Below are 12,282 nucleotides of genomic sequence, written 5' to 3' on the forward strand. Positions count from 1 at the left end.
GTTCAAAAAGAAAAAGACATGGCATCAGATTCAAATCTGGAAGTTACTGAGGCCTTTTTAATCAGAGAATTAGAGCATTGCGAACACAAATGACACCAATAAAAGCCAACAGAGGGAGATGGTTAACAGAGGATTGGAATGCTAAGAATGTCTGCTTATATTACCTACAGATACATACTGTAATGTGAAAGACAGACTATCTGCTCTCTATCTATATCAAATGTTTAAACTGAGAAACGCTAGGTCAAGGACATGTTTATCTTTAGCTCCACCTCCTCTTGATCTATAAATATCAGTGAACTGAGGAGACCAGTTGCTGGAATATTGGCAGAGGAATATTGTTCTGATATACGATTCTAGCTGCTCAACAATCCCAGTTCTTCCATTTTTGTATCATGATACACCAGATGTTTTCCAACTGGTGAAAGGTCTGGACTGCAGGTGGGCAAGCTGGGTACCCAGGCTCTTCTACTATGAAGTCAAGCTGTTGTTATAGATGCAGTATGCAGTTTATCATTTACTTGTTGAATTATGCAGTGCCTTAAGTATATGACCATAGGTTTACAAAATCACATCTGGCAAGGTTCAAGGTAAATAATCTTCCTGTAAACAACAAAGATGACTGTTTTCAGATGGTCAGACAAGGTAGATGAGTAAGCAACCACACTTTATTGTGTACCATGTTGTAATCCACTGAGCTCCTGAGAGTGACTTGTTCTTACACAGGAGTTTGTGGAAGCAGTCTGCATGCCTAGGTGTTTGATTTTACAAAGGCAACCAGGCTAAGGGAGGGGCAGCTATCTACCACAGCCAGTTAGTGACTTGACAAATCACTTCAACCTGGAGACTACATTAAAGAGGATGCACAATACTGCCATCTTGTTTCCAGAGTTGGCTATTGTCGCTGAAAGCTGCATTTATTTTACGTTTCATCTCATAGCTCTGGCATCTCTGCCTCTGAGGGCTTGCTGTCGGTCTCCTGTTAACAATAACTGGAGCTAGGCAAGCTGAGAGATCAGCAGCTTGTTTTTGGTGGTTTGCGCATCCACATTGTGGATAACCCTCTGGTGTTTTATGGTAGACTGATGGGAAAAGAGAGTGCCAGGCAAGCTGCTGCTGGTTTCCTTTCACTGTTCTGTCATCAGTTACTAGCAGTGTGGAAACACAGTAGCAAATCAACAAGTTTCAGAAATCTGCCATCATAACAGATGAGTTTCATCTTGTTAACCACATTGATGGAGCAGGAAAAACTTGTTGCAGGTCCAGGCTCATCAGCACTTTCAGATTAACAGATTAATGAGAATGACTGAATGGAATAAGGGGTAAGTTGAATCTGAAGATCCTTAAAGCACGGTCAAATGTTAAAACGTTTTGTGTAACTATTTATGGAGTAAAACTGTGGAATAGCTTTACTGCAGAATTACAGCAATGCTCAGGAATTGGCAAGTTCATAAAGACACTTCAAAAATTACTTTTGGAAGGATATGATATTGAAAAAGACAATCACCCATTGTATGTATAAATATGTCAACTCGTATTGAAATTATAAATATCGTGCCAGCCTTGTTGATATAAGTTTTCTTGTGTATTGTGTGGAGTATGTGATGAGGAGAATTAGGTAAATATGTGGGATTAATAAGATGTCGAGCAGGGGTAGGAGTTAATAAGTATGTGCATACTTCTTCCTACTCCTTTTCAGATCAAACAACTGTTATCTCATGTTAGACGAATGTGTTTTATTTTATTATATTTCTTTCTTGTTTGTCTGTACAAATACATGTGTGTGTGTATATCTACACATATATTCGTATTCGTAAATGAAAATACATGTAGACGAGTATATATTGTTTTGTTTTTTTGTTTTTTTATTATGTCTGAAATAAATAAAGATACATACATACATACATACATAAGCTTAACCAACTGTTTTGGCAATTTTCATTTATATTTTGAATTCCCTGTGAATATTAACCTGTGGATACTGACCACATCACTCATTCCTCATGCCATTTAATTCAGCTGATTTTTAAAAAATTATATATTAACATACTTTTTGAAAAATCAAAATGTAGACCTGTGTTTCTGAGTTCATGAACAACTAATTCTTTTTCACAGGTATTTGGTCCTTAAAGGACAGTCACTACAAATGTGATATTTAGAATATGATGCTCAACATTAAATAGAAATAAAGTATTTAAAATGGAATTAAACTTAAACATAGCACAACAAGCAGTAATATTAATCTGGCACTGCCTCAGGATATCACGTTGCATGCACTAGAATACAAAGCAATATCCCTTTGCACTCTGGTGAAATGGACTAATGAGGTACATACACCCAGAGTTTTGTCATACTCCATATGCTGCTTTTGAGTTTTAGTGAGCCAACTGAAAAATAATTTCCCAGCAGCTTTTTGACACCAACAACTGGGTATGCTCATCCTCTGTGTGAGTGTCATGACTCACTTAATGTAGTCTGTATAATATAATATATATAATATAGTCATTAAGAGATTAGGAAATATCAGTGCTACATTGGGGTGCACTATTTGGCCATCATTATTACTTAGTCAAAGGCTGAGTGTAGAGCATGGTCCTAAGATTGGTCCAGTAGAAATATTTTCCAAGGAGTGAACCAGCAGGGGTCTCCTGAGAAGGGCTCACCGTTTCCTCCTCCCCTGAGTCAGTGTCAGACAACCCCATGTCACAGCTGAGTGCAGCACAAACATCACATGTCCTTAGCAGTTATGAGTGCATGCCTAAATAATACCCCATTAAATTATTATTAACTTGTTGGCCAAACTATTCCCAGAATTAAGGGATGTGCCAGCTGGGAGCTAACCGTGCCACTATAACACTTATGACTACAAAGGGAACCCAGCAGAACACACAGACAGAGACTCTGAAAGGGAATTTAATGCAGTCTATTTGCAATGGTTTGTCTTTGTGAGATTTTGTTTCCTAAAAGCTCTTGGCTGATGATTATTTGTTTGCACGTATGGCCTAATGCAGTTCCAGAGTTGTTCGTAGAGCACAAACAAATGAATATAAGAAAATACTGATAAATCGTGCATTTATGCATGAAACATTCATATGTAAAGTTTGCACACACATTTGTGCATATGCACTGTTAGTGAAAGGCGAATTCTGGGATTAAATGGGACTAATGCAATGGTGATGCAACACTCCCACCATCAGGTCAAAATAAAAGTCAATATTGCGCTTACATCAAAAGGTTTGATCAAATCTACAACGCGATTTTTTCAATATAGTCTGACAAAAGAGTGTTTTTTTTAAAGACCTCTGGACATTTTAACATTGTCAGTGCTCTCTGTATAGTCTCTAGAAAACTTTATGACACCCCTTCTAAGTGAACTGCAGTCAGTGCTGCATATGCTCATAATCCACATACAAACTAAACCTGACAAAAGCATGTATGGCATATAAGTCCTTACCTCGTTTTATTCACTATAAGTAGAATTTTGCTATAATAAAACTACATTATATTAGTCTGGCACCAATAGAGATAAAGATTTCAGGGCTTTCAACTCCAAAGTGTAAAGCGCAGTTTGGCTGCTCTCCAAACATTACAAATGATCATAGCAGAAGCATCCAGAAAAAACGTGTCAGTTCTTGGACTTTGCTACTGTCAGTCTGAAGTATGGATATGGACATTCATTTCATTTTTATTACAGAAGCAGAGCAGAAAAACTTTGGCTCTTTGCAAGCATCTGCACAGACACCTGCATGCTAACGCTAAGCTAGCCAAGAAGCCAGGTCTATGCTAAAGCTGAGTAAATGCCAAACCAGCAGCAGAGCTTGACCTTAACAGGTAACAAGTGGATGAGCAGTCAGGCATCTGTTTCTGCCTGTTCATGTTTTCATCCTCGCTTTGCTTTTGCATCTCTGGCAGCTTTGTGTTCATACCTAACTACTGGAGTACAAAATCATGTCTCTGTCCTCATTATAATAGAGATTTGTGTTATTTTATATTATTGGTAAATGGTAATTATGTGACAGTGCATTTCAGGACATTTTACAGAGTAATGCAAAAGTAACATAACAAGTTGTACAATGAATTAATGTATCCTGGGCGTAATTAAATAACATACTGCATTACTTTTAAGAGAGGTGTTCTGTATATTATGTGCACTACATTCCATTACCAACACAAACATTTGACCACATAGCATGTAATTAGTTTGCATGAATGTAGAGCTAATGAGAACCCAATGAGAATCAATAAGAGAATCACTCATAGAATCAAATCAATAAGTGATCTTGATAACAGAATCTAAATTGCTATATTCTTATCAATTCCTGTTCAATTCATGCTTGGTTTTCAAACAGGCAAGTTCAAAAGATGCAGGCCCTACCTGGTTGGCCAAATGCCCCCACTTTAATTAAGTGTTTTGCTAATACACTAGTTATACAATTTTTCATTTGAATTTTTAACCTCCTAGGACCTGGGTCCACATATGTGGACATCACATTTTGGGTTGTCTAGACCAAAATACAAAATTTTGCTTTACAAGGGCCTGATATCCACTTACAAGGACATTATACTGCTGCTGCTCTATCAAAATTTAAAACGAATGTCCTCGTATGTGGATCTCATTTCTCTCAGAAACAAAAATCTGGTAAAAAAAATCTGGTAATTCTTTGTTTTTACATTCGTCAGGTCCCAATCAGCCCAAATAGCAAAGAGAAATTAAAAATGCATGACATGAAAGAGTTCGGGTCTTAGGAGGTTAATCTATCTCTGGATCTTGACAGTTAATCCAGTCACACAGCACTCAACCCTATAGAGAGAAGTGCCGTGAAGACAACTTGAAACACATAAAACCGCAGCCACAAAAGTGTCTGAGGACACCTCACACACACACAACATATTCTGGGTAACATACCCGCTATCAAGTGGTTATTGTCATTAGCTTGAATTCCATTCAAACATCTTAGTTTCTCACTGACTCACTTCTGATGGATTAAAATATTAGTTTCCAGAACACCATGACCTGAAGGCTGTAGTCTGCACTGATAGCTTTTAAAATTTTCAGGCAATGCAGCTGAACTTCTTACATTATTATTTAACCAGTCACATTGCCCTAGTCACATTCCTGTTTGGCCATATGAGCATCATAAGATAAAACTGTTTTTGTTTTAGAAAGTGTTAGATTATATGCTGACATTACTCCTATTTTTTTCCACACTTTTCCTCTTGAAAAAATGTCATTAAGTGGCACTCAGCTCAGAACTAAGTGTCAACCTCCAGAACTTAAAAAAAGGAAAAATGGCCAAAACCTGTAGCTTCTCTAGTAGACACTTGGGGATGGGCAGAAAAGCCAGTTAATCCCCAGACTCACAGGTACAAAAATGGATCTGGTCTCTATTGCTCGGATGCAACGACTTTTATAGTAGGCCAAGTGTGCCAGCACCTGTTTCACTTATCTGCTTTATTAAAGATCTGACATCTCGTCATCATCAAGATTTTTCTTGCTAACATGCTAATAGAATCACTGTATTTTTTTAAACTCTGCACTCTATTTTGTTTATATAACACACATTTTGGCCAAGGTCAAGTAAAAGTAGACGATTCTGTTATTATGATAAATCACACAAGATTATCTATTTTACTGAGAGTAGTTCTGTTTCCATTGCTTGTAACCTTTCTCAGAGCAATAAAAGCAGAGCCAGTGTCTAGGATGCTAATCTCCCAGCAGTCTCCTGCACAAGCAACCAGAAAAAGCTGCTTGGCTCTCAGCTTGACAAGCGATTGATAATGTGAAACTGAAATGCCTGTAAAAAGTAGACATACTACAGTTTCCAATGGGATCCAAGGAGGGTGTAATTCCAGTCGCAATAGCCAACTACGACCACAAGATGGAGTGATGTAAAGGACCAAAACAGGCGAAAAGCTTGATGACAGACTACTGCTTGAGATGAGAGGAGATAGATAGCTTTCACTTTGGTACATTTCAAAATTGATGTCCATTTTTACTGGACATCAATTGAAAAGCTGGCAAACAACTGTAAAATAAAATGATAAAGCATTTACATTTTATGGTGTACTTAAATTTGACAATCTACTTATTCAAAGTGACCAGTGATGAGATGCAACTAATTTACTATGTAGGTTTAGAGTAGCCCAGCTGTTGGACCTATTATTATGTGTTTGTTTTTGTTGTTGTTGTTTTTATTTTCTGTCAGAAACAGAAATTGGGTACACACTGTCTCTTATCTCTGACTGTCAAACTCTATTGACTATATACATTCAAGTAAATGCTTGAGTCAAATTTGATTAAACTGACAACTTGAACACCACAGCTGTTGCAAGCTGTCAAAGAAACAAAAATGGGTTAAGATCATTTAAGATGACCTGAGGTAAAATGTAAGATCACGTCACACAAATGTTATGCATTTCCACTAAAAAAGCTGGAGCGAGTAAAAGGTATTCCGTCTGTTGTGACACTGCTAGTTATGTTTAGTTCCAAAAGCTTGGTGAAAAATGGATAAGACAGATCTACTCTGTATTTTAAACAGAGCTTAAAGAAGACAGGAATTTAAACTGAGAGACTAGATTGTGTGGATTTTGTGTACAATGTGCAATTTTGAAAAATCCATCAAGTGTTTTTTGTGTTGCTTAATCTGGTCGAAGAGATTTCAAAAGCAGGATGTTAAGTAGCAGGTTTTTGCACACATTAAACATCTTCATTGGGCTGCACATCAGGAATGACGATCATGTCAGATTGCTGACCCATTTCAATTCCAGTGAACTAGGACTGCTTCATTCTCCATGAATAACACTGAGGGTTTTCATGTACTCATTTGTCTTTTTAGCTCATCTGTGAACTTCTAGAAGCTGCCTGATCCCAATTAAGAAATATAACTGCTTTTAAGGTAATGTGTTGCCCTTTATAACTGCAGTTGGCTTTTTAAAGTTTACCTTTGTTTTATTAGAAAAGAGGAGCCTTGATTCTTGAATTCCTTCTAATAGGAGCTCCAGATTTCTTCTCCTCATAACTTTATTATTGCCTTTATATCTATAATACACGACACACCTATTAATGACTCATAACTTGGCAACTGATATAATTTGTAGTTAATCCAGTTTTATGGACTCAGTTCATCCAATTTTTAAAAATTACAAATATTATTTTTCCCTCTAGTGAAATTTGGTGCAGATAGTTTTATTCAACATCACAAACCTAACTATGTTCTACCTAATAATATTTTCTAATGTTGGCTTTACTTTGGTTGTACAAAATTTTAAAGTGTTTGCTCAGTGTAAATACTGTTGAGATGGCCTTCAATTCGACAATTTGAGGCCCAAACCACATGTTAAGAAACAGTTGCAAACAGCCCCACAAAACATGCTCAGGGAGGAAGAGCCACATCTTCCAAACTGTCCTGCGGTGACAAAAAATGTTCCTTAAAAAAAAAGAAGAAATCTGTGAAGGATGCCGTTACACTTGCACCTTCTATGTTTCCCATGAGAAGCGTCTGGGGTGCAGGTTTCCAGTATTGGGGAACCGGTCTTTCTTTACGCAACTCTGACTTGTGGTGGGATTCCCCCCGGCTTAGAGTTGGGACATCTGCCGGAAGGAGGCCAGCCACAGTGGGGATGTTCAGTCTGTTGTCAGGCCCTGAGCAAGCAGCATTAAGCCACAGGCCAGGTCTGCACGTAACTGCTGGCCAGGGCCTCAACAGTCTGTTCACAGCCTTGCACAAATGACTACCCTTATTCTATATCATAAGCAATGCATGTCTACCTTCAGCCTAACTTAACCCTAAACAACAAATCCTAATCACAGGATGCAAAAGAAAAAAAGACATGGCTGCAAGTGCAGTGATGTCGCCCCCAGACTGAGCCCGATGATCACCATCATTGTACTAGAAAAATGTATTGATTGTGTAGATTGTTCTTGAGGTTAAGATAAATATGATACATTTTTTTAAAAATGTGGAAAAAATAAAAACATTTGTATTTTGATTTTCATTTTGATTTTCATATATGGTTCTCCGGTTGAGGTTTTGTTCTGTTTTAATTTACCTGCACTTCATGACAGACAGCAATAATTGTGGATTACAGGTCCGGAAATGACAAATTCTGCTGTGCAAAGCGAGACCACCATGTACAATGGGATGAAAAAGTGTTTGCCCCTTTCCTGATTTTTTTTTTGTATGTTTACCACAATTAAATGTGTCAGATCAAATTAAATATTGACAAAGATAACACAAATAAACACAAAATGCATTTTCTAAATGGAGGACTTTATTATTAAAAGGTAAAAGTCCAAACCTGCATGGTCCTGTGTGAAAAAGTGACTGCCACACAAATGGCAAGGGCAGTGACAACTCATCCATGAGGTCACAAAAGACTCCAGAACAACATCCAAAGAACTGAAGCCCTCACTTTCCTCAGTTAAGGTCAGTGTTCATGACTCCACCATAAGACAGAGATGGGCAAAAATGGCCTGCATGCAGAGTTCCAAGTCAAAAACCACTGCTGAACAAAAGGAATATAAAGGCTCTTCTCACTGTTGCCAGAAAACATCTTGATGGGAAAATGTGGACTGATGAGTTGTAGTCCTGACGTGAATCAAACTGGGATGCTATGGCATAACCTTTAACCATATAAAAGATGGTTCATGCTCAAACAATTCTGCAAAGATGAGTGGGACAAAAATCATCCACAGGGCTGTAAAAGACTCACTGCCTATTATCACAAATGCTTGACTGCTATTGTTGGTGCTAAGTGTGGCCCAACCAATTATTAGGTTTAGGAGCCAATCACTTTTTCACACAGGGCCATGTAGGGTTGGAATTTTTTCTCCAGTTTTTCAAAAGTGTTTTTCCCCTTTTAACACCTTCATTTAGAAACTGCATTTTAATTTACTTGTGTTATCTTTGTCTAATATTTAATTTTGTTTGATGATCTGAAATATTTAAGTGTGACAACAAAAAGAGGAAATCAGGAAGGGGGCAAGGTTAACAAGGTTAACCTAGTCCTTAACAATGCAATCCCAGATGGCCGCCATGTTGAAACTACAGTGTGCAATGTTTTGTTTTGTTTTTTAAACAAAGATTTAGGGCCAGATTTACTAACACCTGCAGTAGTGCAAAGCCTTCTTTTTTTAAAAAGCTACTTGGATTTGCTAAAGAGGCACAGTGTCAGTTTTGCAACCCCTCTTCTGAGCAGGAGTATTTTGGGGGCTGGTCTTGTGGCATATGTATTTATAAACTGCATTTTAATTTACTTGTGTTATCTTTGTCTAATATTTAATTTTGTTTGATGATCTGAAAAGAGGAAAAAGCTGTGAGTTCAGTGCCAAAACTCTCTGTCCTAAAAGTCTTCACTCAGTCTTCACTCTGGATGTGGTGGTGTTCTGTGGTACAACATACTCCTATGTTGAAAAGTTTGCAACTGAGTGTTATAATTGATGTCTGCTGGAGTGATGAATCCATAACACAAGGCCCACTTATTGCTCCTAAATAGCACAAGTATTTTCATAAAACAGAGCAGAAGTTAACTAAACTGAGATGTCTTTTTCTCAGCAGTGTGCAAACCACAAGCATCATCTCTGTTGAATCCAGTACAAAAATGTCTATTCCCCGTATGTGAACGTTTAGCTATTAATGCATCCATATTAGTGTATTAGTACACCTTTACTCATCTGTCAACGGAAGACCTACCATGAACAATCACTTGTGTATATTTATATTATACAGAACTTTTTAAAAGCTGAAATTAACATATGATCTACTTCATTTATTCCAGATTTGGGAAATTCTCTTGCTATAGTAGTAATAATAAGGATTATCATCATAGCAAAATATTTCAAAATCAGAAAGGGAAAAAGAGGTTAAAGTGGGAGTCAAGATGATTATCTGCTGCATTGTAGAGAGATATTGTATAATGCATGCCAGATTTCCTGTATTTGTTCTGGTAGAGAAGCTCAATCTGTTTGTTAGAGAAAGCTCTCCAGTTATAGTCCAGTAAGTGGTGCAAATGATACTCATGCAGCCAGGGAAATAGCCTGGAGAAATAGTATTTTGCTTTATAAGAAAGCCTTCTTAGGCTAGAACATCTTACTATTCATCATTGATATTCATTTAGTCTTTTTTCTCCAACTGATCTTTCTGGGTTAACTTCAATAATTACTTCCTCCAAACCATCAATGTGTCTTTTAGACCCCCATTCCTACAAAACTGCTCAAAGAAGTCCTGCCATTAACTAATGCTTCAACCTTAAACATAATTAGCCTATGGGTTATGCAGAAAAAATAGAACTGGCCTGAAAGGGCTTTTGCTTTATAACTTATTCAGGTTGTGTATCATGTTTTAAAAAAGTAACGAAGTAATACAGTAACTAATTACTTTTGAAAATGAGTAATCAGTAAAGTAATGGGATTAATTTCTTGGAGAAGTAATTAGTAACTAATTACTTTTTCAAGTAACTTGACCAACATGTGAGGCCAGATGCAGACAGAAAAAAGACCCGGGCCATCCACAGCACCCCCAGAGTACTGAAGACCCCAGGCCACACATATTGATAAAAGCTGCATGCCCACCCCAGCATTAGAAGAAGGGAGGCCCTAGATGGAGCCCTCACAGCCAAAGGGCAAGAGCACCAGAGAACCACAGGCCAGCCATCTTTGTGGGAGCTGAAATCAGGGCCACAGGACCCCAGGCGCCCAAGAACCACTCGACACCCAGAATAGACACCCTCTCCCATGCTAGAGACCCGAGCCAACCCTGACTTCAACCCTAAGGGACAAGACCAACAACCACGAGATTGCACATAACACTGTAAAGGCTGGACAATGAGATGCGTAGTCACAGGTGGGATCCATTGATAACTAGGTTTCAGGGACTTCCAGGGCATAATGACACAGTGTTTTACCCATCTTCTGTATTTGTTGCAGAAAGAAAGGCAAGCTGGACTGCGGCAAATACACACAGGTATGGTTGCTAGTACAAGTTCAATACAAAATTGCTGATATCCTGGGACCAGTTGGGACTACTCTTCAACAGTGACTAAAATATTTAGGAGAAGTTGGTGGTCATAAATGAGAAGACAGGAAAACAGATGTAGACTGAGTGGCCATAAAGAGAACAGGTTACAGATGATGGCCAGCCACACTCACTGACACCATCTCAAAGTAACACATCATTAGTTTCTTTAGATTATGGTATGAACAGATTAGATACAAAGTCAATGACATCTATAAGACTGGAAAAGTTTACAAAACCTTTCTAAATCTTTGGAATCCAATGAACTAAGGTGAGATCATTATGGACAAATCAAGAATTCTTGGAACAGTGGTGAACCTTCAAGTGGCTGACCTACCAAAATTCAAGAGTAATCAATGACTCATCCAGGAGGTCACAAAAGAATAAAGAACAACATCTTAAGAACTGCAGGCCTCAGGTTAAGGTCCGTGTTCATGATTCAAAAGTAAGAAACTGGGTAGAAATGGCATTCATGGGAGAGTTTTAAGGCACAACTACTGCAAAAACATCTTCAAAATACCCAATACTTTTGGGGAAATATCCTGTGGACTGATGAGACAAAAGCTGAACTTTTTGGAGGGTTTGTGTCCTATTACATCTCATGTAATACTAACAGTATTTCATAAGAAGAACATCACACCAATGGTCAAACATGGTGGTGGTTGTTTGATGGTCTATGCTTTGCTGCTATGGGACCTGGATGACTTGCAGTGACTGTCCCATGAATCGTCCTCTCTACCAGAAAATCCTGAAAGAATGTCTGGCCAGCAGTTTATGCCCTCTAACTCAAGTGAACTTGGTTTATTTAGCAGGACAGTGATCTGAAGCACAGCACCAAACAAAAGAAAATTAATAAAGAAGACTGCCACAATTCCCCAACAGCACTGTGAAAGTCACATTGCCAGGTATTGCAAATATTTGATTGCAGTTCTTGCTTAGCAGGATTGCAGAACCAGTTATTAGGGTTGGTTGGCAATTTAAAATCTGCATTATATTAACTTAAATTATCTGTTTAAAATTAAAATTTGTTTGAGAAACTGAAACAGGTAAGTATAAAATGTAACAAAAAAAAATAGAAATCAAGAAAGAAATACTATTTCACAAACTGAAACCATATAGGAGAGGTCCAGAAAGCAGATCTAGTGATGGTCAGAGTTATACAATTGATGAGCCATAGCATGAAGATTTGGGAAAGCATTGTTGAAGCTATGTTAAGAAGAAAGGTGGAGTGTGTTGATAGAGAAGTATAGAGAAGGTCAGAAAGAGTTGT

The sequence above is a fragment of the Mchenga conophoros genome, linkage group LG7, assembly GCF_057382185.1.
Source record: "Mchenga conophoros isolate Kocher_MC1m ecotype Shallow Benthic linkage group LG7, M_conophoros_male_GT1.1, whole genome shotgun sequence".
Taxonomy (NCBI): Eukaryota; Metazoa; Chordata; class Actinopteri; order Cichliformes; family Cichlidae; genus Mchenga; species Mchenga conophoros.